The following is a 26,955-nucleotide window of genomic DNA, read 5'->3' on the forward strand; positions in this document are numbered from 1 at the left end:
TGCTGGGATTACAGGCATTAGCCACTGTACTTGGCCTCAATTTGTTCTTATTTTTCAAAACTGTTCTGATCGCTTGAGGTCAGGAGTTAGAGATCAGCCTGGCCAACATGATGAAACCCTGTATCTACTAGAAATACAAAAATTATCTGGGTGCGGTGGCGTGTGCCTGTAATCCCAGCTACTCAGGTGGCTGAGGCAGGAGGATCACTTGAGCCTGGATGTGGAGGTTGTAGTGAGCCAAGATTGTGCCAGTGCACTCCAGCCTGGGTGACTGACAGAGTAAGATTCTGTCTCCAAAAAAAAAAAGTTTAAAAAAGACTAAATAAACAGCATACTAATAGACATCATTTAATCAAAAAAGGTCACTGGTTTATCTTCTTTGACCCACATATTATTTAGAACTATATTATTTTTAAATTTCTCAAAAAATGGAATATTTTAACAATTTTTAATATTGATATCTAACTTAATTGTGGTCAGATTTTAACACTTAAAATTTGCAGGTATAGTATGTGGTCAATACTTTACTTAACAAATGTTCCATTTGTGCTTTACAAAATATGTTCTCATTTATTAGGTGTAGTGTTCCATTTATAGCCATTAGATGAAGTTTGTGTGTGTGTGCACACATATTCTATAAATTACTGAGGTATTTTATTAAAATTTTTATGACGCATTTGTCTGTTTCCCTGCATTTTAGTCAATTTTTGCTATTTATTTTTGAGGCTAACATTTTGAATTGTTTTCATTATTTATTCACCTTTTTAAATCTGTCAATATGGATTTTGTCTTAGTTTTTATATTAATATAGTTATGCCAGTCTTTATTTTGTTAATATTTGCTTGTTATCTTTTTTTTCATTATGCTTTTAAGTTCTAGGGTACATGTGCACAACGTGCAAGTTTGTTACATATGTATACATGTGCCATGTTGGTTTGCTGCACCCATCAACTCATCACTTATATTAGGTATTTCTCCTAATGCTACCTCTCCCCCAGTCCCCTACCCACCAACGGGCCCTGGTGTGTGATGTTCCCTGCCCTGTGTCCACATGCTCTCACTGTTCAACTCCCATGCAGTGTTTGGTTTTCTGTCCTTGTGATAGTTTGCCAAGAATGATGGTTTCCAGCTTCATCCATGTCCCTGCAAAGGACATGAATGCATCCTTTTTTATGACTGCATAGTTTGTTATCTATTTTTCTATTCTTTAACATTCATCCTTTCTGTGTTTTTATGATTTTGTCTGTTGTAAGCAGCATATAGCTAGATCCAAAGATGATCAGATTAGGGGAAAATGTTTAGTGGTTGATGGGCATGCTAGTATATATTGATGGAATGTCAATCTTACTATTTCAAATAATATTACATAGAATTCAAAATAGAAAAGTTTTATATATTTCATTTTCTAAATGAAAATACAAATTTTTATAACATATAACTTTTTAAATAAAAAGAATGAATAAAATGGTGTTTATAACAGAACTCAAGCTAGTTCAGTTTTGAGGTACTGGGAAAAATAGCAAAAGTTATAAATTTTCCCTTTTTTGGATATTTCATATGAATATTCAAACAAACATTTTATAGCATTTATTGGATTATAAAACCTCTTTACTGCCCCCACCCCCACCCTGAGACATCTGTTCCATTTCTCTGCTCTGATTGCAGTATAACTCCTTGGATAAGTAACCATGACAGTTGTTTCCAGTTCTCTTTTCATATTTTCTCTTACTTCCTTTTCAAAATCACCATGCCACCAAAATTGCTCTAAGATCATGATGGTTAGTTCTTCATACTGACTTAGCAGGGTTTAACATAATTGATCATTTTATTTTCCTTAAAGCACTTTTCACTAAGCTTCTGGGACACTACAATAATTTCCATTCTACTTACTGCTACTTCTCAGTTTCATGTGTTAATTCTTTCTCATCTTCCTCAATTAGAAGCATCAGAGGATCCTAAGACTTATTAGAATCCTTTAGTCATAAACACACAGCCCTTTGGTGAGCTTATCCATTTCACAAGCTCATGTTCTGAAATTTAAAACTCTATCCTAAATTATTTGGGTCATTCTTTCAAAACACTCCCTATTTAGATGTCAAACAAGCATCTTAAACTTAATATGTTCAAAAACTGAACTCCTGGCCTTTCCCTGCACCATTACTACCTTTGATAAACATATTCTACCAGTTTTTCCTAGGAAGGAAACAGGATTCTTTTAGTTGATCAGACAAAAATTTTAAGACATTGTTGGAACAGACAGCAAATTATCCCTCATTATCAAAACTTTTATTTAGTTATAGACTTTTCTTTACCCACATTTTGACTGCCTACATGTATTTCCAGCTTGAGAGTAAATTGCAAAACTCTTGTCACTTCATGTAGCCATATGGCTAGGTTTTCTCCATTGAGAGAGGAATGAAAGTGAAGCATGCAATTTGAGATTTGTGTTCTTAAAATTGATGTTGTTTAATCTTCATATGTTCTTTGGCCTTTCTACAAGTTAAAAATTTGTTTCAGTTCTTGTGAGCTACCTAATAAATCAGATATATTTGGTATGGCAATGCTTCCACCCCCGAAAGCTGTTTCCTGGGTTACCTCATTGAACAATGCTCACAAACACACCCTGGATTATTTGCTTTGTCTGATAGTGACAAAAGTTTAACTATCTTCCAATTAATGCATCATACTGGACACATCTCTTTCCAGTCCTTTTTTTTTTTTTTTTGGCTTTGCCTATAAAATATATCTACAATAGTCATTCTAAGCCAGTGTTGATTTTTCCTCTGGGAAGACATTTGGCAATGTTTGGAGATATTTTTAATTGCAACAAATGAGGGTGAAAGCAGTTGCTACTTTCATCTAATTAGTATGGACCAGGAATGCTACTAAATACCCTATAGGGAGTTGGGGCAGAGAAAGAAGGCTCCACCAATTGTCTCTCACACAAAGACACCAATTTAACAACTGTCTACACAAAAAAAGCACCTTCATAAGAACCACAAAAATCAGGTTAGTATTCACAGTACCTGGTTTTAACTTTATATTCCTGAAAGAGGCACTTAGGTAGGAAAGAAATCTTAAATCACTGACACCATCCGTCTCCCACCCATCCCCTGGCAGGGGCAGCATGGTGCAGAGAGTGTTTCCTTGCAATGAGGAGAGGGAGAGCACCACAAATGTGAGGCACTGAATCCAGGACTGCCCTGTTAAAGCAGAAAGAAAACCCAGACCAAACTCAGGGGGTGCCTTGCCACTGAGGGAGCATTCAAACAACCCCTAGCCAGAGGGAAATCACGGATCTTAGTGGTCAGAACTTAACTTCCCACAAAAGCCTCATCATAGCAGGTGAAAGTACTCTGGAGCCCTAAGTAAACTTGAAAGGCAAGGTTACTTGCTATCCACAAGGATAGCAACTGCAAGGCAAGTCCTAGTGCTGAACTGAACTTAGGGCCAGCGCACCATGTGAAGGGGGCATGCAACCTACTGAGAAACAAGGTGGGGTGGCTAAGGGTGTGCTGGCATCACCCCTCCCATAATCCAAGGCTACACACCTCATGGCTCTAAAACAGACCCCTTCCTTCTGCTTGAGGTGAGGAGAGGGAAGGGTGGGGAGGACTTGGTCTTGCATCTTGGATACCAGCAGGATAGGGTATCAGAGTGGTGAGGCCTCCTTTCTGGGCATTAGTCCCTGGAAGACATTTCTAGACACCCTGGGCCAGAAGGGAACTTACTTTCTTGAAGGGAAGGAGGCAGTTCTGACAGGATTTATCACCTGCTAACTGAAGAGCATTTGGGCCTTGAAGAACCAGCAGCAATAAGCAAGTACTATGTTGAGGGCCTTGGGTGAGACAGACTTGCTGACTTCAGGTGAAATTCAGCACATTCCCAGCTTTGATGTCTATGGTGAGAGAGAGTCCTTCTGCTTGAGAAAAGCACAGGGAAAGGTAAAAGGGATTTTATCTTGCACCATAGGTACCAGCTCAGTCACAGAGGGGTAGAGCACCAAGCAAACTCTTGGGGTCCCTGATTCCAGGCCTTGCCTCTTGGGTGACATTTCTGAACCTGCCCTGGGCCAGAAGGGAACCCGCTGCCCTGAAGGGTGAGTCCCAGGCCAGGCAGCATTCACCACAAGCTGAGCGAAGAGTTCTTAGGCCTTAAAGAAACACTGCTGGTAGTCTGGCAGTATTTCCCATGGGCCTTTGCTGGTGGTGGCCATGGAGCAAGGCTCCTCTGCATTTGGAAAGGGGAGGGAACAGTGGGAGAGACTGCATCTTGTGGTTTGAGTGCCAGTTCAGCTGCAGTACAACAGAATACCAGTAAGACTTCTAAGGTTTTTGAATCTAGTCCCTGGCTCCCTGATAGCACCTCTGGTCCTACCTGGGGTCTGGGGAAACTTGCTCCCCCAAAGAGAAAGAAAAAGGCTGGACTAGCTTTGCCACTTGCTGATAGTAGAGCCCTAGGGCCTTGAACAAACATAGGCAGTAGCCAAGGAGCAGTTACTACAGGCACTGGGTGAGATCAAGTGTTGTATTGGCTTCAGGTCTGACTCAGCACAGTCCTAGTGATGGTGGCCTTAGGGGAGCTTTGTGTGACTCTACCTCTGGCTCCATGTGGCTCAGAACAGAGAGACAGAATCTGTTTGGGTGAAAGTAAGGGAAGAGAACAAGAGTCTCTGCCCAATAATCCAGAGAATTCTCCCAGATATTGTCCAAGACCTAAAGCAGTTCAGGCTTAGATCACAACACTCAATTTCTTCTGAGTATCTGGAAAGTCTTCCCATGAAGAATGGGCACAAACAGACCCAGACTATGAAAACTACAATAAATACCTAACTCTTCAATGCCCAGACACAAACATCTGCAAGTATCAAGACAATCCAAGAAAACATTACCTCACCAAATGAACTAAATAAGGACCAAGGACCAATACTGGAGAAACAGACATATGCTCTTTCCAATAGAAAAGTCAAAATAGCTGTTCTGAAGAGACTCAAAGGAATTCAAGATAACACAGAGAATAAATTCAAAATTCTATCACATGAATTAAGCAAAGAGATTGAAATAAATAAAAAGCGAAATTCTGGAGCTGCAAAAAACAGTTTGTATACTGAAGAATGCATCAGAGTCTCTTGATCAAGCAGAAGAATTAGTGAGGTTGAAGATAGATAGGCTACTTGATAATACAAAGAGGAGAAAAAAAAATAAAAAGCAATGAAGCACAGCTACAGGAGCTAGAAAATAGCCTCAAAAGGGCAAATGTAAGAGGTATTGGCCTTAAAGAGAAAGCAGAGAAAGAGATAGAGATCAAAAGTTTATTTAAAGAAATAATAACAGAGAATTTTTAAAATTCAACATTCAAATGCAAGAAGGTTATAGATCTACCAAGCAGACTTAACCCAAAAAGTCTACCTCAAGGCATTTATTAATCAAATTCTCAAAGATCAAGGACAAAGATTGTAAATGCAGCAATATAAAAGAAACAAATAATATACAATGGCGCTCCAATATGTATGTCAGCGGACTTTTCAGTGAAATCCTTCCAGGTCAGGGAGAGTGGCATGACATATTTAAAGTACTGAAGGAAAAATCTTTTATCCTAGAGTAGTATAGACGTGAAACTATCTTCAAACACGAAGAAGAAATAGACTTTCCCAGGCAAACAAAAGCTGAGGGATTTCATCAACACCAGGCATGTCCTACAACAAATGCTAAATGGAGTACCTCAACAGAAAGGAAAGATTGTTAATGAGCAATAAGAAATCACCTGAGGGTACAAAACTCACTAGCAATAGTAAGTACACAGAAAAACAGAATGTTGTAATACTGTAACTTTGGTGTGTAAACTACTATCTAAAGTAGAAAGGCTAAATAATGAATCCATCGAAAATATCTACAACAAATTTTGAAGACAGTATAGTAAGATATACACAAAAAAGTTAAAAAGCAGAGGGAGGAAATTAAGGGGTAGAAGAGTCTGTATTAGTTTTCTTTGTATAATAAACAGTGTTAAATTGTTATCAGCTTAAAATAATGGGTTGTTACATAGTATTTGAAAGCCTCATAGTACTCTCAAGCCAAGAAAAGAGACAAATACAATTGATACACAAAAAATAAAAACAAGAAATTAAATCATCACCAGAACAAATCACCCTCACTAAATGGAAGATAGGAAGAAGGAAGGAAGACCACAAAACATTCAGAAAAAAAAAATAGCAAAATGGCAGAAGTCCTTATCAACAATAACATTTATTATAAATGGACTAAACTCTTCAAACAAAAGACATAGATTGGCTAAAGAAAAATATCATGTATTTTGTGAAAACATGGATGAAGCTGGAAGGTATTATCCTTAGCAAACTAACACAGGAACAGGAAACCAAATACTATATGTTCTCACATTAAGTGGAAGCTAAATGATGAGAACTCATGAACAGAAAGAAGGGAACAACAAACACTAGGGTGTACTTCAGGATGGAGGGTAGGAGGAGAGAGAGGAGCAGAAAAAGTAACTATTGGGTATCAGGCTTAATACCAGGGTGATAAAGTAATCAGTACAACAATCCCCCACGACACGAATTCACCTATATAACGAAACTTTACATGTGCTCCCAAACTGAAAATAAATGTTTAAATAAACAAAATCCAATCATCTGTTGCCTAAAAGAAACACACTTCACCTATAAAGACACACAGACTGAAAATAACGGGACGGAAAAATATATTCCATGCTAATGGAAACTAAAAAAGAGCAGGAGTAGCTATATTTATGTCAGACAAAATAGATTTCAAGACAAAAATTATAAGAAGAAACAAGGTCACCATATAATGATAAAGGGCTCAATTCAGGAAGAGAATATAACAATTTTAAATATATATGCACCCAACACTGGAGCACCAAGATATATAAAGCAAATATTATCAGAGCTAAAGAGTGAGATAGACCTGAATATGATAACAGTTGGAGACTTCAACACCTCACTTCCAGCATTAAACAGATCTTCCATATAGAAAATAAAGAGACATCAACCTTAATCTGCACTATAAACCAAATGAACCTAATAGATTTTTTACAAAATGTTTCATCCGAGAGCTGCATAATACACATTCTTTTCCTCAGCACATGGATCTTTCTCAAGGATAGACCATAAATTAAGTCACAAAATAAGTAATAAAACATTCAAAAACTTGAAGTAATATCAAGCATCTTCTTTGACTACAATGGTATAAACTAAGAATCAATAAAAAGAAATTTTAGAAACTATGCGAATACATGGAAATCAAACAATATGATCCTGAATGAGCAGTAGGTCAATGAAGAAATTCAGAAGGAAACTGAAATTTTTCTAGAGACAAATGATAGTTAAAACACAACATATCAAAACCTACAGGATACTGCAAAAGCAGTACTATGAGGGAAGTCTGTCACTATTAAGTGCCTACATCAAAAAGGAAGAAAAGCTTCAAATGACGCATTTTAAAAAACTAGAAAAGGAAGAGCAAACAAAAACCAAATAATCAGAAGACATTTAAAGATTATACCTGAAATTAATAAAATTGAAATGAAACAATAAAAAAATAAACAAAAGTTAGTTTTTGAAAGTTGAATAAAATTGACAAATCTTTAACTAGACTAATTATGCAAAAAAAGAGATGAGACAAATAACATCAGAGATGAAAAAGGAAATGTTATGATTGACATCGCAGAAATTCAAAGGACCATTAGTGGCTACTATAAGAAACTATATGCCAATAAGTTGGAAAATCTAGAAGAAATGAACAATTTCCTAGACACATAAAACCTACCAGGAATGAACCATGAAGAAATGCAAAACCCGAACAGACCAATAAAAAGTAATGAGAACAAAGCCACAATAAAAAGTCTCCCAGTAAAGAAAAGCCTGGGATCTGATGGCTTCTCTGCTGAATTCTACCAAACATTTAAGGAACAACTAATACCGATCCCACTCAATCCATTCTGAAAAACAGAGGATGAGGGAATACTTCCCAACTCATTCTATAGGTTAGTATTACCCTTATTTCAAAATCAGACAAAGATGCATTAAAAAAACTACTGGTCAATAACTCTGATGAATATTGATGTAAAAATCTTCAGCAAAATACTAGTGAACTGTATTCAACACATTAGAGACATCATTTAGTATGACCAAGTGAGATTTATTAGAGATGCAAGGATGGTTAAATATATGCAAATCAATCAATGTGATATATCCTATCAACAGAATGAAGGACAAAAACCATAAAATCATTTCATCTGATGCTGGAAAAGCATTTGATAACATTCAACATCCCTTCATGTTAAAACCCTCAAAAACTGGTTATAGAAGAAATATAACTCAACATAAAGCCTTATACAACAGACTCACAGCTAATATACTGAATGGAGAAAAACTGAAAGCCTTTCCTGTACAATCTAGAACGTGACAAGGATGTCCACTTTCACCACTATTATTCAGCATAGTACTGGAAATAGTCGCTAGAGCAATGACGTGCGAGAAAGAAATAAAGGGCATCCAAATTGGAAAGGAAGAAGTCAAATTATCCTTATTTGAAGATGATATGATCTTATATTTGGAAAAACCTAGACTCCACACAAACACACAAAAACTATTAGAACTGATAAGCAAATTGAACAAAGTTGCAAGGTACAAAATCAACACACAAAAATCAGTAGCATTTCTATATGACAACAGTGAACAATCTGAAAATAAGATAAAAAGTAACCCCATTTACAATAACCACAAATAAAATTAAATACATAGGAATTAATTTGACCAAAGAAGTAAAGGATTTCTATAATGAAAACTGTAAACCACTTATGAAAGAAATTGGAGAGGACGCCAAAAAGTGGAAAGACATTCCATGTTTATGGATTGGAAGAATCAATATTGTTAAAATGTCCATACTACCCCAAAACAACCTACAGATTTAATGCAATCTCTATCAAAATACCAAACAAAGTCTTTATAGAAATAGAAAAGAGCACTCTAAAATTTACATGGAACCACAAAAGACCCAGAATAGCCACAGCTATTGTGAACAAAAAGAACAGAACTGGAGGAATCACATTACCTGGCTTCAAATTATACTATAGAGCCATAGTCACCAAAACAGCATGATCCTTGCATAAAAACAGGCATATAAACCAATGGAACAGAATAGAGAACCCAGAAATGAATCCACATACCTACAGTGAACTCATTTTCAACAAAAATGCTAAGAACATAAAGGGAAAAGATAATCTCTTCAATATATGTTGCTGGGAAAAATGGATATCCATATGCAGAAGAATGATACTAAACTGCTATCTCTCGCCATATACAAAAATCAAATAAAAGTAATTAAATCAAAGACTTCAATCAATAAAACTACTACAAGAAATCATTAGAGAAACTTGCCAGGTCATTGTAGTGGGAAAAGACTTTTTGAGCAATACCCCACAGGCACAGGCAACCAATACAAAGATGGATAAATGGGATCACATCAAGTTAAAAAGCTTCCTCACAGCAAAGGAAATCATGAACAAAGGAATAAGATAACCTAAAGAATGGGAGAAAGTATATGCAAACTACTCACCTGACAGGGAATTAATAACCAGAATATATAAGGAGCTCAAACAACTCTCTAGGAAAAAAATCTAATAATCTGATTTTAAAATGGGCAAAAGATTTGAATAGACATTTCTCAAAAGAAGATAAAAAATGACAAACAGGCATGAAAAGCTACTCAACATCACTGATCATCAGAGAAATGCAAATCAAAACTACAATGAGATATCATGTCACCCCAGTAAAAATGGATTTTATCCAAAAGATTGGCAATGACAACTGCTGAGTAGGATATGAAGAAAAGGTAACCCTCACACACAGTTTGTGGGAATGTAAATTAGTACATCCACTATGGAGAACAATTTGGAGGTTCCTCAAAAAACTAATAAGAGGGTTACCATATGATCCAGCACTCCCACTGCTGGATCAATACACCCAAAAGAAAGGACATCAGTGTATCAAAAAGGTATCTGTACTCCCATATTTATTGCAGCACTATTCACAATAGCCAAAATTTTGAAGTAACCTAAGTGTTTATCAACATATGAATGGATTTTAAAAATGTGGTACATATATACAATGGAGTACTATTCTGCCATAAAAAAAGAATAATAGTCATTTGCAACAACATAGATGGAACTGCAGGTCAATATCCTAAGTGAAATAAGCCAGACACAGAACAACAAACATCCCATTTTCTCACTTATTTGTGGGGTCTAAAAATGAAAACAATAGAACTCATGGAGATAGAGAGTAGAAGGATGGTTACCAGAGGCTGGGAAGGGTAGTGGGAGTGGAGGAGAGGGGTATGAATGGTTAATGCGTACAAAAGGAAATCAAAAAAATGAGTAAGACTTAGTATTTGCTAGCATGAGAGGGTCACTGTAGTCAGTAATTTAATTGTATATTTAAAAATAAAGAGTATACTTGGACTTTTTGTATCACAAAGGATAAATGCTTGAAGGAACGGATACACATTTTCCATGATATGATTATTATGCTTTGCATGCCTATATCAAAACATGTTATATACCCCATAAATATATACAACTAATATGTACCTCAATAATTTAAAAGTAAATTATAACTTACAAAGATGAAAAAAATCCTACAATTCACAAGGAAGTTTCCACAACAAAAATAAGGATTCACCCCAAAATTTTAGTAGTGCCAAAGTCAGGAAACCCTGCTTTTGTATCTGATAATTTCTCATCACCTCCTTTATCACCACCTGCTGTCATCTTCTCTTACTTGGATTGTTGCTATATCATCCTATCTAGATTCCCTATTTCTATTTTTGCCTCCCTATAATCTGTTATTTGCCTAGCAGCCAGAGTGGTCCCCTAAAAAATATCATCTCAGTATCTATTAAAATCTTCCAATAGTCTCTCATCTCATTCACAATGAAAGACATGGAGAACTTCTTTTGCATATGTTAACATTCTTAGAAAAGTCTACAAAACTGTGTATCACTTGAGCCCTATTTTATCTCCCACCTCTTTTATGCCATTCCAATTATATTAGCCTTCTTGTTCTTTCTGAAACAAGCCAAACATATTCTTGCCTCAGGATTTTACTCCTAATATTCTTTCTGTCTGGACCTCTCTTCCAAAGAAATGTGCATGACTTGCTTACCTTTTTCAGGTCAGTGAAAACTTTGACTATGCCATTTAAAATTGCATCTTACTCCTTTCACACAGTACTTCTTATCCTCAACGTGTTTCGTTTCTTCCATAGCACCTATCACCACTTAGCACACTGCATGTTCTGCCCTTTTTGTTGTTTATTTTCTGTCCTTACAACTAAAGTTTAATCCCCATGAGGACAATGTTTTTTTTTTTTTGATTGCCAATATATTCTCAAGGCCTAGAATTTACCAGGTATGCAGCAGGAACTCAGTAAATAAATACCTGCTGAATGAGTGAACTAATGAGCAATATTATCTTTGCTCTTACTGTCATACATTAAACAATGTAGTACCTGTTCAAGAATGTTTACCTGATCTATCCCTGCCCCTAGTTGTAGGCTATTTGCATCCTATTGCTTGAACCTTACTTCTAAGGGCTTTGGTTTTGGTTCAGTAACAGTTTTTCGAATATGTTTTAGATGTTAAGTGTTTTAGGATAGACTTTCCTTCCAATTTTATTTTGGGCTCAGATTGGTTTTATGATGTGGCTCCTCAGCTCCCTGAGGCAGTTCGATCTAAGGTTTCTCTTGCTTAACTTGCCATAATCTCTCTCTCCCCCAGGACCACCCATTCCCTGCTGTTGTGTTTTTATGCTCTCGTGCCATGGCCACCATAAACATCATCAGTTTTATGCATTTACTGCTTAGGCACTTCAGTAGACAAGTGGAGGTTATTTAAGAAGATGTGCTCCTAAACATTTAAGCATTTATATTTTTTCTTTCCATTTGTCTTCCCATTTAGGCCCCCCTGGTGTGCCCCAGTTTTATGTGAAAAGAAAGGATGTTACAAGATTGCTTTGGTGCTGTACAAACGTAATTTACCTAAATATGGATCTAAAGGCACCATTAGAATGATTGGACAATTTATGTTAATTTCTGTTTTTTACCCGAAAGTTCTGCATATGCCCATGGAAATCAATTTACCTAAATGCCTCCATGACAACCTAAGATTTCCTATGTTATAAAAATGCTAACTGTAGAAAGTTTCTATTTGACTGTCCTGCATTCTGTCCAGAAAGAGTAACCTAAGAGTGAAGTCCTCTATTTCTCTAACATACCAAGTCTCTTATCCTGTAACCATTTAAGGTAACACAAGTGTATCTTTTATAGATACACCTTCAAACAAATTATCAGGAGAATACATTAGAAATAGAAATATTAGGGGCTTTTTCAAGCTCAGGCCATACCATCAATAAAATCCAATTAAATTTATTCAAATACCAGGATTTACTCAAATATCTTATGTTTGATGCATATTCTTGGTGTAAGATTTAATTTAAAGAGGTAAATTAAAATCTATAATTTGAGAAATATTTGGCGTAAATTACACAAGGGCAATATAATGTAGTAGCTGTTATAGTTGAGTTATATGCATTTGGATTTGATGAAGTAATTTTATAGTTTTGATGTAAGCAGAAAGTAAAGCATTTTCTTTAACACAATTAAAAGGACTCTGATCTGCTATTCATAACTACTAGCTTTTTATTATTTGAAAAATGAGAAACATAATACTCTTCCATTGTTTAATGAAAAGAGCCATTCTTGTTGAGTTTCTTTGTTTTGAAGTGAAATTCAAAATCTGAGGTCTTATGGATATAAAATGGAAATCAGTATCAAAAGTATTTTTCATAATTATGATTAACCTAGAAGATCATATTTGTTTTGTTTCCATATTTCTTGTCTGTTGGAGGAGCAAGGTTAACTAGGAAAAGGAAAAATAACCGAGTTTGGCAAAGGAAATGAATATGTTCTAAAGAAATTGTGTAAGTTTTTTTATGTAATCACATTCCAGAGGTTTATTTAAAAAGGTATGTGTTGAATAAAACTCTAAATTATTTAGGTTTTTATTTTTGCCCTCCAAACCTTTAATATCTTGTCCTTTTTCTCTAGTGGGTAGCCAGATAGCTACTGCAATATGTTCTAAAGATTCTTAACAGTTGAATATATTGTTAACAATAAGGCCAATTCTTTCAATTTTGCAATAACTGTTTCACACTTCTAAATCCATCATGCACCAAAACTTATAGTCAATCTTGTAACAAACCATTGCTTTCTAAAGATTAGGAAAAACTCTTGGTTGCTATTTTTTCTTACAAAATTTCCCTAGTAGATTCTCATTTTGGGGTGGGTTGCTTTTAGTCATTAAGTAATAAAAAAGAAAATCTCTGGCTTTTCCACTAAAGTGCTCCATGACCTAAGGAAATGCCCCAGTCTTATTTGTAATTTGTGAGTGTAGGATTTCATAAATTATTGTCAACTGACAAGAAAAAGGAGAGTTGGAACAAGAAAAACATTTTTAGAAACACTGTTTCATCCCAAAGTGAGCAACCTTCAAAATCTAGGTAGGGCTATGGAAGTGTTGTAAATCTTTGCATGATTTGTTGTTAAAATAATACAAATACTATTTTTGAAATATAGTAATGTTATTTTTTATTTTTTGTTCTTGAATGTGATCTTTCTCTTAGTCAGAGACATCTGTTACTTTAAGAGCATTTGTGTTTTTGTTGTAATAAAATAAACACAGTCCAGGCTAAAATTTTGATTTCCCAAATGATCTTTGAATCATAGCTAGAAATTATTCTTGAAAACCAATCTTTGCTGAGGAAAAAAGGGAGTTTCTAAACTCAAATATATTTATAGTTTAGAATCCCCTCAGGGAATATAAGTATAGGATTTGACAATAAATCAGAGCATAGTATAAACAGGATGTTTCATATGGGAAGTTTGTGTTAGAGAATAATACAAGAAAGGATCTAGAAAAAATTAGAGGGGAAGATGACAAACACTATGAAAGAAAACCTGGAGAAGTTAAGGAAGACATTAAGAACAGCCAACTGATGCTACATTTCACTACCATGTCCAGCATGGCATGGAAGAATAATGACAGATGGCAGTGCCTATAAGCATGGGCATGAGATAGAGCCCTGATCCTCACAGCCTACACATAGTGTGCCAGGCCTGGGAATTCCCACATGTTTAGTGTTGGGACATAACAGTGCTAAAAAAAATCAATGAGGCAATTAACATTTGGATCCATAAGGAGGCCATCAGTGGATACAAATTTTAGGGATTATAATCTTCATCATCAGTACTGGTAGGACAGTCCAAAAGACCAGCTGGATGAGGCACATATTGGTAGATCTCAGCTCAGGATTCATGTATACCATGTAGTCCTGGAGATCACCAAGGGACCAGCACAGAGGACTGGAGGTCACCAAGAATGCATAGCATATGTACCAGAATTCCTTCCCCAACCATCCTGCTACAATAAGCTTCCTAAAACTCAATCTTAAGTGTAAGGAGACAATAGGTAAGCTTTTTGAAAGGAGGGAGAGTCAACCCATAAGGAGTTAAAATTTAAAGAAACAATTTAAATAAAAGTCTATCTTGTTAGATTAAAAGTTAAAGTAGTGAGTCGTTAATGGTAGATATTTAGTTAGAAATAGACAGTAGGCGTGGTGGTTCACGCCTGTAATCCCAGCACTTTGGGAGGCTGAGGCGGGCAGATCATGAGGTCAGGAAATTGAGACCATCCTGGCTAACACTGTGAAACTCCGTCTCTGCTAAAAACACACAAAAAAATTAGCTGGGCATGGTGGGACGCCTGTAGTGCCTGTAGTCCTAGCTACTTGGGAGGCTGAGGCAAGAGAATTGCTTGAACCCAGGAGGCAGAAATTGCAGTGAGCCGAGACCGCGCCAGTGCACTCCAGTCTGGGCGACAGAGCAGGACTCCCTCTCAAAAAAAAGAAAAAAGAGAAATAGGCAGTATTTTACTTTACCTTTTAATATAACAAGATAGACTTTTATTTAATTTGTTTCTTTAAGTTTTAACTCCTTATCTGGGTTGATTCTCCCTCCTCTCAAAAAGCTTACCTATTTTTTACCATTTGTGGAAACGTGCCATGGACTATACCTGTTAACTTTATATTAAAAGATGACCTATAAATTATGTCTATATCACTAACTTATTTATAAATGACCCCACCCAAGTTCTCCAAGGTCAACAAACCTCAGAAGATGAGCTTTAGAGACATGGAGTTCCCTTGCCATAATGAAAGCTGACCTAGGAGCATTTTTGAAGGCCAGCCTGGCCTGCCAGTGGAGAATACAAACAACCACAAACATTCATAGGGATAGCTTTTGGCATCTTCTACTCAAGTGTTTCCTCTGCTGCTGCTGCCTCTATTCTTACTTATAGCCAGTGTTTTCCATTACTTAGGAAGACAAATTTGGTATTATAAGTAATCAAAACAGTTGATTGGCTACCTGGTACTCAATAGTTCAATATTATATCTAATTTGTTTTATCAAGGTAGAATATTATTAAAGGGCATTTAAACAGGTTTTTAAACCCTGTTTTCCTAGCATGAGACAATCAAAATAATATTTTTTAAAAATCCAAACATGTAAGTAATCACAGATAAAGTAGCCATATAGATAACTCATGCAAACATACACTTGTACAGATACATATATCCATCAATAATTAGTCTTTAACTCATACATATGTTTACAAACGTAGTTAAAATGGTCACATATTTAACTCACATAAACACACGGATTTGCATACAGAGATACATGAATAATTGCAGATTACATGGGCATCACTACTGCATAATTCTAAATTGTCAATTCTTTTTGGATCAAAATGTACATAGTGAGCATGCAGAATGAGTTCCTAGTAATGCTTTTAGGTATACAGGACTTTGTTAAATAAATGATTCTGCCTTCATAACAAAATTCCTTGTACTTTATGCTTGAATCCTCTAGAAGTTGATCCAAGACAGAGAAGAAGATACATGGAGCTTATTTGGGAGGTGCACTGATAAAAGATTGCAGACATGAAAAAAGGGAAGAGAAGAAACTCTTTTCAAGGTATGTTATTAAATAGGTTACCATTTGGGCAACTGGGGCTCAGTCCATCTAGGAACACTTAGAGATAAAGTACAATACTCTTTGTTCCAGCTGAGGGAGCTGGGGTAGTCGCCTCTCACTCCCATCAGTCATAGGTTGGAGGCTGTTCCTGAAATGGGGAGGAGAGGAAGCATTAATTCCTTAGGACTTGTGACCTGCCTCTTACATGGGCCGACTAGCTTTTGTTGGCCAGGGAAAATCCTCCAGCAAGAATTATCAGGCAAAACAATTTTTAAAAATGTAAATGTACATGTGTCAGGAAGTGGTATTTTAATTTAGACTGGTAAAGACAGTGAAGGAAGTGTGTGCCAGGCCGGAGGAACAGCATGGCCTAAGGACAATGGAGGAAAGTTTTGAGTGCTTTAAAGTAACTAAGAAAACCAACATGCTGGATTGCGGCAAGCTCCTGGGAGCATATTATAAAATGAATATGGAAATGTTAAGGGACAGATTATGTGAGGCTTTGCTGACCATGTTAAAGATGTGGGTCATATCCAACATGCAACAGGGAGTTACTGAAGAGTTTCCAGCAGAGAAGATCATTAAATTTTAAGATTGCCCTTGCTATGTGGATAATGGATCGGAGGGAGGCAAGAGTACATAGAAGGGGAAAAATGGCAAAAGAGGCTATTGCACAGTCCGGGATGTAAGTGACAGTGATTTGAATTAGAGTGGAGACTGGGAAAAGTAGATGATTTTGAAATACATTTTGGAAGTGGGATAGAATTTTTGTGAGGGCAATGGTAAAGACAGCACAATTTTCAGATTCTGTGAGTGGGACAATAGGTATACCTGGATAAAAAAGACAGAAAAAAAGGTTTGGGGACTAGGTAAAGGTCTAGGGGTCAGATTCGGAAAACAAACCTGAAATGCCTGTGAGACATATAATAGAATATGTGAAGAAAGTAGTAAGGCACATGAATGCACTGGGTTGAGACTGAAATTCTAGAAGTTAGGAAGCATTTTTCTGTAAATCATCAGGGGTGTCAGAAACGACCATTCATTCTCTGATACAGTGAATTCAACAACAGAAAAGGAGTCAAAAAGTTTTAAACAGGAAACCAAAAGTAAAGAAATATTTCCTGTTTATGTCTAAGTTCCTTATTTATTAGGTAGAAAGCTCAAGGTGTTGGAATTTTTCCCAAAATTTAGTCTCTCAAATTGTGTTTTAGAGCAATGATCATAATCATATATTCTTCACAAGCTTTCATTTAGCACAGTCTAACCAAGAAATATCGTGTATTGCTTCACAGTACATGGTATAACAGCAAAAGATGTTGGGTTTGAATTTTTCTGTAATTGAGTAGAGTCTCATTCAGGAATTATTCTGCTGTAATGTATAAAAGCATCTTTATAGCTCCTTTCTTTCACGTATTAGGCTGATTTAGGGAAACCCTGGGGCTATCAAAGTAGGCAAGAGAAATTATAGTCTAGGATGATAAATGCTTCAATCTGGGGAACAGTAAATATTACAAGAGTTGACACCTAGACCCACAAACCAGAAAAAAATAATCTCAGGTCAGAGACTTAGAGAATGAGGGATAAGTATGAATGCAGAGCTTAAAACTGGGCCAGGGAAGCAATTTAGAGTTAACTTATAAACAGTGCTGACCTGTTAGAAACTGCCTTGCATGTATTTGTCTTGTGTATGATGGAGGAAGACCTGCTGGCTTCCAGGAGCAGCAGCTGACCTGTAACTGTCAGAGAAGGGGAAGTAACTCTTTGTAAAACTGGAAGGTGGAAGACATCACAGAAATCAGTATTTTTTATCTCTTCTCAAGGCTTGTGGGTTTTGGCTCCCGTCTATCTGTTACGTGGTAATTCTAATCTTTGAAAGTCCATTTTCTTTCCTAAGAAGGGTTCCTATGATCTGAAGCCAAGGAGGACTGGAAAGAATTCAAGGTTATTAGCACATTTATCATATAACACATAGAGCTGAAGGACAGATTACAGACTGATTTAAGTCTTACGGTGATGGGAAGGGGTGGGGCAGAGAGAGGAGAAATTGAGAAAGAAAAGATATTTCAAGAGGCTGTTTTCTGCTAAGGAAACAAAAAAGTCTTTTACTTATATAAAGCAATCATAAAATACTCATTCTCAAGTAAATTAAGTAACATCCAACTTTAACTATTTATATCTTTTCAGTATCTATTCAATCCTAATGAATTCTGAGTCAATTCTCAGAAAATTGTTTCTCTGAATCAGCCTGTGAGCAGATTTAAAGGAGGTAATTACAGCAGAGCTGAGCAGAAACAGAATTGAGGGGCTGGAAATTGAGGCAGTCATCCTTAAGATACATATTTAGATACCTGGCTAGATAAATATATTACATCAAGCTTGTCCAACCCACAGCCCACAAGGCCCCATTGTGAAATGACTAAATACAGCTAATTAACATATGACTTACTTCATAAAGTTATTTTTTTCTGGTGAGAACATCTCTTTCACAAATAAGATATATTGATATTAACTATAGTCACTTATTCCTCCAAATAGAAATTTTGTATCCTTTCACCATTACTTCCCCAACCACAACAGCCCCCGATAACCACTGATATACTCTCTATTTCTTTAAGACCAACTTTTGTAGATTCCACATATGAGTGACATCATGCAGTATTTGTCTTTCTGTGCCTGGCTTATTTCACTTAACATGATATTCTCCAAGTTCATCCATTTTGCTGCAAATGGCAGAATTTCCTTCTCTTTATGACTAGTAGTATTTCATTATGTATATAGACGACATTTTCTTTATCCATTCATCCATTGATGAACACTTAGTTTGATTCCATATCTTGGCTACTGTAAATAATGCTGCAGTGAATAGGGAGGTGTGGACATCTCTTCAACGTAATGATTTCATTGCCTTTGGATATATATCCAGTAGTGGGATTTCTGGATTATAAAATACTTGTATTAATTTCTTTGGGAATCTTTATATTATTTTCCATATTGGCCACATGAATTTACGTTCCCATCAACAGCTTGTGCAAGGGTCCACCAACACATATCTTTCATCTTTTTTATAATTGCCATTTTAGCAGATAAGAGGTGATATCTCATCGTGGTTTTAATTTGGACTTCCCTGGTGACTCATGATATTGATCATGTTTTCATGTATCTGTTGGTCATTTGTATATATGTCTCTTTTTGGGAATGGCTCTTCAGGTCCTTTGCTCACTTTTGATTGGGTTATCTGTTTTCTTCCTACTGATATGAGTTCCTTATATATTTTGGATATTAATCTCTTATCCAAAGAATACTTTTCAAATGTTTTTCCTCAATCTGTGAGTTGTATGTTCCTTGTATATTCTGGATATTAACTTCTTTTCTAGTGTATAATTGGCAAACGTTTTTTTTCTCCAATTTGTGAGTTGTATCTTTCCTTTGAAGTGCAGAAGCATTTTGGTTTGTTGCAGTCCATTTGTCTATTTTTGCTTTTGAGGTCCTATCTAAAAAAAAAAAAAAAAAAAAAAAAAAAAAAAAAATCACTGCCCAGACCAATATTGTGGAGCTTTTCCTGTGTTTTCTTTAGTAGTTTTACAGTTTCGGGTCCAGTTTCATTCTTCTGCATGCAGGTATCCAGTTTTCCCACCAACATTTATTAACTGTCCTTTCCCCACTGTGTATCTTGGCACTTTCACTGAGACTCAGGTGGCTGTAAATATATCGATTTATCTCTGAACAATAAATGACTCTGTTGTTCCATATGTGTATCATGCCAATTTGGCTACTATAACTTTGTAGTAGATTATCTCTAGGTTTATTCTTTTTGTTCAAGGTCATTTTGTCTATATGGGGTCTTCTGTATTTCAAAATTTTAAGATTGCTGTTTTGTTTCTCTGGAAAAATATTTTTGGTATTTTGATAGTGATTACCTGAATTTGTTTATTGCTTTGGGTAGCATGAATATTTTTGTGATATTTATTCACCCAATGCATGAACATGGGATATCTTTCTTTTCATTTGTGTCATCTTCAATTTTTTTAATCAATGTTTTATAGTTTTCAGTGTAGAGATCTTTTATCTTCTTGGTTAAATTTACTTCTAAGTATTTTTTGTAGCTCTTACAAGTAGGATTGTTTCCTTTTATCAGATAGTTAGTATTGGTGTATAGAAATGTTACCTACTTTTGTATGTTGACTTTGTATCCTGAAACTTCACTGAAATTGTAATTCTAACAGGTTTTTCTGGTGAAATCTTTAGGTTTTTCAATATATAATATCACGTTGTTGCAAACAGACAATTTTACCTCATCCAATTCTATTTGAGTGCTTTTATTTCTTTCTCTTGTCTAATTGCTGTGGCTCAGACTTCTAAGACTATGTTGAATAGAAGTGGCAAGACCGAACATCTGTGACTTGTTTTGAATCTTAGAGGAAAAGCTTTTAACTTTTTCACATTAAGTATCGTAGTTGTGGGTTTGTCACATGTGGTCTTTATTGTGTTGAGGTACATTCCTTCTATATCTAATTTGTTGAGTTTTTCCTTATCATGAAAGTATATTCTATTTTGTCCAAGTCTTTTTTTTGCATCTGTTGAAAGGATTGTTTATTTTTTGTCCTTCATTTTGTTGATGTGATGTATCACATTTATAGATATGGATATGTTGAACTGTTCTTGCATTTCTAGGATGAATCTCACTTGATCATAATGAATGATCTTTTTAATGTGCTGTTGAATTCAGTTTGTTCATATTTTGTTGGGGATGTCTGCATCTGTGTTTATCAGTTCTCTTTTTTCACAGTGTCCTTGTCTGACTTTGGTACCAGTATAATGCTAGCCTCATAAAATCAGTTTTGAATTATTTCCTCCTTTTCAATTTTTTGAAACAATTTGAACAGCACTGATATTAGCTCTTCTTTAAATGTTTAATAAAATTTAGCAGTGAAACCATCAGTTCCCATTCTTTTCTTTGTTGGGAGACATGTTATTATTGATTCAATATCCTTACTCATTATTAGTCTGTTCAGATTTTCTATTTCTTTGCAATTTAATCTTGGTAGGTTGCATATCTCTAGGAATTTTCCCATTTCTTCTAGGTTATTCAGTTTGTTGATATATAAATTGTTCATAATGGTCTCTTGTGATTTTTCCCCTGTTGTATCAGTTTTAATGTCTCCTTTTGGATTTTTGGAATTTGAGTCTTCTTTTTCTGTTGGTCTAGCTAAAGGTTTATCTTTTCAAAAACCTGTTAGTTTTATTGATTTATTATATTAACTTTCTAGTGTTTATTTTTTTCTTTTCTCACCTTTATTATTTCCTTCTTCCTACGAACTTTGTGCTTAGTTTGCTCTTGTTTTCCATTTCTCCTCTTATTGTCTTTTGTGGTTAAGTAATTTTCTCTAGTGCTATTCTTTGATTCCTTACTTTTTTTTTCTGTGTATCTACTAATAGATTTTTCACTTTGTGGTTACTATGAAGCTTACAAAAATTTTTTACAATTATAGCAGGTTATTTTAATCTGATAAAAACTTTAATACCAAAGAAGAGACTTTATACTTTTACTTCGCTCCTCTCTGAACATTTTGAATTTTCAGTGTCTCGATTTCCATATTTTTACATTGAATATCTCAAGAAATTATTGTAGCTATTAAAGTTTTGTCTTTTAATATTTATACTAAAGATATAAATGATTTACACACCACCCTTACAGTACAAGAGTATTATAATTTGATAGTGTACTTACCAGTGAGTGTTATACTTTTAATCTTTTTCTTTCAGCTTGAAGAACTCCATTTAGCATTTAGCAAGACAGGTCTTGTGGTGATTAAATTCCTCTGCTTTTTGCTTGGGAAAATCTTTACCTCTTCTTTGTCTCTGAAGAACAGCTTTGCTGGGTATGATATTCTTGGTTGCAAGTTTACTTTCTTCAACATTTTAACTACTAGATATCACCCTATTTTCTCATAGCCTTTTCTGCTGAGCAATCTGTTGCTAGTCGTATTAGTACCTCCTTGTATGTTATTTTCTCCTAATTTTAACTATTTGATTATAACATATATCGATACGGTCCCATTTGAATTGGATCTGATTAGACCTTAGATCTTCCTTTACATGGATATTTATATGCTTCTCCAGGTTTGGAAAGTTTTCTACTATTTCCTTAAATAAGCTTTTTACCCCTTTAACACCTGTGACTTGAAAATTTGCTCTTTTGATACTGTCCCATAAATGCTGTAAGCTTTCTTCATTCATTTTTTTCTCCTCTGATTATTTTAAAATAACCTATTCCTTAGTTCAGATTCTTTTCTTGATCAATTTGGTTGTTAATACTCCCACTGAGTTTTTTATTTCATTCTTTAGCCCCAGAATTTGTTTGATATTTAAAATTATTTCCATTTCCTTGTTAATTTTCTTATTTTGTTCATTTGTTGCCTTCCAAATTTCCTTGTTTCTCTGAATTTTCTTGAAATTTGCCAAGTCCTTAAAACAGTTATATAATTAGAATATTGAAATAATTAGAATATTCAAATAGACACATGGATTGTATGCTTATTGTACATATATCTTCGCCAACAATTTTATTGCCAGGTACTTTCACATTGTAGACAGTGATTGTGGGTATATATGGTATTGTAGTATGGTAATTTGCATTACCTTTGTTTTCATTTTCATTTCCCTGATGATACTGAACATTTTTCCACATACTTATTTTCTATTTATTTTTTTATTTTGTCCATTTTTAACTTTTTTCTTACTAATGAGTTATTAGTTTTGGTTTTTTTGCATATAGAGTACTCTATCAGATTAAACTCTTCACTTTTAAACAGAATCTTTTGAGGAGCAAAATATTTTAATTGTTATGATATTGAGTTTATCAATAGTTTTCTTTTAGTGATTATGCTTTTTTACACTAAGAAATCTTTGCCTAACCCAAAGTCATGGAATTTCCCCTTTTTAGCTCAATTATTTATAATATTCTTATTAAAAGGGCTATTACTACCCAGTTGGGGTTAAAGTTTGCATATATTCTCAGGTACGTATTTTTAAATTTATTTTTTTTCCATCATATGTATGGATGAATACTTTTTTTCCAGCAATATTTGTTGAAAGACTTTAATTTCCCTATGGAACTGCCTTGGAAATTTTGTCAAAAATCAATTTACCTTACGCGTGCAGGTCTATTTCTGGATTTTATTATTTTCTACTAACCTATGATTATTATGCCAATATCACTGTTTTGATTAAAATAGCTTTATAGCAACATTAGAAACCAAGTATTATAAGTTCTTGTTTCTAGGACTTATAGACTAGTGTTTTAACTACAAAACATTGTTTTTCTTTTTCAAAGTTTGATTTTTAGGTATTTGGTATTTTGGTTATTAGGTCGCTTGTATTTCCATAGACATTTTATAATCAGCATATCGATTTCTACAAAAAGCAATTAGGATTGTTGGATATATTGATCAACTTGGGTAGAACTGACATCTTAACAATATTGAGTCTTCCAAATTATGAAGAAAGTCTTGTTTTTCCCATTTAGGTTTTCTCTAATATGAAAAATTTTTTTGTATCAAGAGTGCAGATCTTGCAAATATTTTGATTAACATGCTATTGTAAATGGTATTATTCCTTGCAATTGTTCATAGTTAGTATATAGACATATAATTGATTTTTAAAATATTTATCTTGTATCCTATAATTATGTTGAGGTCACTTATGTTCCAGTAGATTCTGATGTGTTTTATTAGTAAATAATATTAGCAATGTACTAACAATTTTGAAAATAGGCAATAGGTATATGGAAGTTCATTATATTATTATGTACATATTTAGTTTTTCCACTAAAAGCTTTACAAAGAGCGAAAGGACATAAATAAGGTAAAGGATATCTAGTAGAGATGGAAGATATTAATTGGATTGTAGTTAGCAGAAAAAGTGTTAAGTAATAAAACCCAACAATAGGTTGAATTTTATTACAAGGAAGGGAATGGCTTTTGCATTGAGAAGGATGTAACAGATAAAAATCCATTAAAATACAGAGAAAAACTTGAGGAAACATTGGCTGGTAAAATGATGAGGGGGTCAAACTTAACATGTGAAAAAAAATAGGCTTTCATGAAAAATAGAATAAAAAACACCAAGAAAGTAAAAACATGTCAACAAACATTTGATCAACTTGATTTTTAAAACATAGATGTCTGAATATAATGTAAATAATACCATAAATTATTAATAAACATGATAAACTTAATAGTTTCCTATATACCCACAACTTTGCCCAAAATATCTGTAATACTCACAAATTCTCTGCAAAGGCTGATGGGAGACTCCTTTTTACAGACAGGAAACTTCTCCAAAGTTCATCTGATAAAGTATAAATAAGTCATTTAGAAACAGGTATGTTTTCTTTATTTTCAAAAATCACTTGCAGAAATTTAGCTAATGAACTAGTAAGCAAGAAAAGTTTCCTTTTCTTAATGAAAGCAAAAATATATTATTTAGTGAAAATAGACCAAAAAGTTTCATTAACCTAAAGATTAAAAACATATTTATTTAGTTTGATAGTTTATCAAAAGCAGAAGCAGGATTGTAGCATTAGCATAATGATTTCCTCATCTGCTATTTCATAGTTATAAAGATTTTGCTTACAAAGGAAGAAATCAGATTGTCCTTGTTTGCAGATGATATGATGTTATATTTGGAAAAACCTGAAGACTCTACAAAAAAAAAAAAAACCTGTTAGAACTGATAAAGTCCAGTAAAGTTGCAGGTTACAAAATCAACACACATAACTCAGTAGCATTTCTATATGCCAAAAGTGAACAATCTAAAAAAGAAATCCCATTTACAATAGCCACAATTAAAATTAAATACCTAGGAATTAACCAAAGAAGTGAAAGATCTCTAAAGAAAACTATAAAACACTGGTGACAAAAAATTTAAAAGGATAATATTCTGTGTTCATGGATTGGAAGTATCAATATTGTTAAAAATCCATACTAGGCTGGGTGCAGTGGCTCAGGCCTGTAATCCCAGCACTTTGGGAGGCCGAGGCAGGCAGATCCCGAGGTCAGGAGATCGAGACCATGGTGAAACCCCGTCTCTACTAAAAATACAAAAAAAAATTAGCTGGGCGCAATGGCAGGCACCTGTAGTTCCAGCTACTCAGGAGGCTGAGGCAGGAGAATTGTATGAACCTGGGAGGCGGAGCTTGCAGTGAGCCGAGATTGCACCACTGCACTCCAGCCTGGGCAAGAGAGCAAGACTCCGTCTCAAAAAAAAAAAAAAAAAGTCCATACTACCCAAAGCTATCTATAGATTCAATGCAATCCCTACCAAAATGCCAATAACATTCTTCACAAAAATTAGAAATAACTACCTTAAAATTTATATGGAACTGCAGAAGACCCAGAATAGCTACAACTGCCCTAAGCAAAATAAACAAAACTGGAGGACTCACATTACATGACTTCAAATTATACTCCAGAGCTGTAGTCACCCAAACAGCATGGTATTGGCATAAAAAAAATGACACATTGACCAAGAGAACAGAATAGAGTACACAAATACAAATCCATACACCTACAGTGAATTCATTTTTGACAAAGGTGCCAGGAATATACACTGGAGAAAAGACAAATAGTGTTGGAAAAACTGGATATCAATATGCAGAAGTATAAAACTAGACCCCTATCTCTTGCCATATACAAAAATCAAATTAATGTGAATTACATAATTAAAGACCTCAAACTATGAAACTACTACAAGAAAACTTAGAGGAATCTCCCTAGGACATTGTAGTGGGCAAAGACTTCTTGAGCAATACTCCAAAGGCACAGGCATCCACAGCAAAAATGGACAAATGGGATCACATCAACCTGAAAAGCTTCTTCGCAGCAAAGGAAACCATCAACAAAGTGACAAAACAACCCACAGTATGGGAGAAAATATTTACAAACTACCCATCTGACAAGGAATTAATAACCAGAATTAATAACCGGAATAGATAAGGAGCTCAAACAAATCTATAGGGAAAAAATCTAATAATCCAATTCAAAAATAGGCAAACAATTTGAATAGACATTTCTTAAAAGAAGACATACAAATGGCAAACAGGCTTATGAAAAGGTTCTCAACTTCACATCATTGATCATCAGAGAAATGCAAATCAAAACTACAATGAGATGTCACCTCACTCCAGTTAAAATGGCTTATATCCAAAAGACAGGCAATGACAAATATTGGTGAGAATATGTCAAAAAGAGAACCCTCATATATGATGGCAACAGAAATTAGTACAACTACTATGGAGAACAGTTTGGAGGTTCCTCAAAAAACTAAAGAGCTACCAGGTGATCCAGTAATCCTACTGCTGGATATATACCTATGAGAAAGGAAATCAATATATCAAAGAGATATCTGTACTTCCATATTTATTGCAACACTATTCACAATAGCCAAGATTTTGAAGCAACATAAGTGTACATCAACAGATGAATGGATAAAAAAATATATATGGTACTTATACACAATGGAGTACTATTCAGCCATAAAAAAGAATGAGATTCAGTAATTTGCAACAATATAGAAGGAACTGGAGATCATTATGTTAAGTAAAATAAGTCAGGCACAAAAAGACAACATAGCATGTGCTCACTTATTTGTGGGATCTAAAAATCAAAACACTGAACCCATAGAGAATAGAAGAGTGGTTACCACAGGCTGGGAAGGATGGTGGGGGAGAGGTGGGGATGGTTAATGGGTACAAAAAAATAGATAGAATGAATGAGTAAGGTCTAGTATTTGATAGCACAATAGCAATAGGTGACAATACTCAATAATATA

General features: G+C 34.8%; 1 long non-coding RNA gene across 1 annotated transcript in view; it reads right to left on the reverse strand.

Annotated features, from left to right (window-relative positions):
- Positions 1-26,049, reverse strand: part of LOC129397815 (uncharacterized) — a 37,802-nt gene extending 11,753 nt beyond the window's left edge. The window contains exons 1-2 of the long non-coding RNA XR_008625431.2: positions 24,760-26,049; positions 24,411-24,474 (exon numbers count right to left, since the gene is read on the reverse strand). This is a non-coding gene — a long non-coding RNA (uncharacterized LOC129397815). The remainder of the gene's footprint in view (positions 1-24,410; positions 24,475-24,759) is intronic.
- Between the last annotated feature and the right edge of the window lie 906 nt (positions 26,050-26,955).

Source organism: Pan paniscus, chromosome 4 (assembly GCF_029289425.2).
Source record: "Pan paniscus chromosome 4, NHGRI_mPanPan1-v2.0_pri, whole genome shotgun sequence".
Lineage (NCBI taxonomy): Eukaryota > Metazoa > Chordata > Mammalia > Primates > Hominidae > Pan > Pan paniscus.